The sequence below is a fragment of the Chrysochloris asiatica genome, unplaced genomic scaffold (genome assembly GCF_000296735.1).
Source record: "Chrysochloris asiatica unplaced genomic scaffold, ChrAsi1.0 scaffold00009, whole genome shotgun sequence".
In the NCBI taxonomy this organism is placed as follows: domain Eukaryota; kingdom Metazoa; phylum Chordata; class Mammalia; order Afrosoricida; family Chrysochloridae; genus Chrysochloris; species Chrysochloris asiatica.
The window spans coordinates 9,427,827-9,428,777 of record NW_006408527.1 but is presented as its reverse complement, the minus strand read 5'-3'; the positions used below and the strand labels follow the sequence as shown (position 1 = coordinate 9,428,777).

Genomic DNA, 951 nt, shown 5'->3' with positions numbered 1-951 from the left:
AGTGTTTTGATACATTTTATAATCATTTTTCTGAATTCCTTCTCAGGCGTTTCCAAAGCCTGCCCATCTTACCAGTATGGAGTGTAGGTCTACTTCCAGCTCATTTGCCTCAGTCACTTTATCTTGTTTCTGGACATGTGCTGATACGGTCATCTGCTTCTGTTTTTTGAGGCATATTCAGGAATTATCTGTGGCCTTAATACTTAGATGGGTGTGTATTTTGGTATTTTTTTTATGCTTTCTGATTGCCTCCAGGTGGATTTGATCAGAAGATGGACTTCCCTTTTCACTCTTCTTCCTGAGAAATTTCAGTATGCCACTGTTGGTCATTATGATATAATTTAGGATTTAATTTTTTCCCTGTTTCCTTTTCAGTCTGCCTGTCCTGCTCCACAATCCCTGTTCAGGCCTTTTTCCTAGTGATAAACAGTTCAGGGCTGGCTGTGGCCATTTTGCACTGTCATTTGGTTTTAAATGGACACTGTCACTTTAAATTTTGAAGAGATTTGTGCGCATGTGTAGTAGAACCCCCTCTAGTCACCAGATTGGAGGTGTGCAGCCAGTGAGAGACCAATGAACAGACATATACACACAAGAAATGAATATCCACACCTTTATTTCCGTGGTTCTGTCAGGTGTCCGTGGCTGTTCTGATTCTTCCCCTACTTAGTCTTTCCCAAGATGACGGCTCCAGGAGCAGCTGAGCATCTTGGATTAGAAAGTACTCGATTTTTTGCTTATGATAGAAATTCCCCTAGTTGTAAGCCTTCCAACCTTGAAATATTCCTTTATATGTGGTTCATAGTTCTGGTACCATCCCCTGAGCCTGCTTGGTCCTGTATTTTGTGTTGTTGCTGATGGAGCTCCTCATTGCACTTCCATCCAATCCATCATCTTGTTTTTTCTCCCTTTGTTGTTGTTGTTAGGAGCCATTGAGTTGGTACCAACTCA

General features: G+C 41.5%; 1 protein-coding gene across 1 annotated transcript in view; it reads left to right on the top strand.

Annotated features, from left to right (window-relative positions):
* Nucleotides 1-951, top strand: part of HHAT (hedgehog acyltransferase) — a 501,005-nt gene that overhangs the window by 122,781 nt on the left and 377,273 nt on the right. The gene's annotated exons all lie outside the window — the stretch shown is intronic.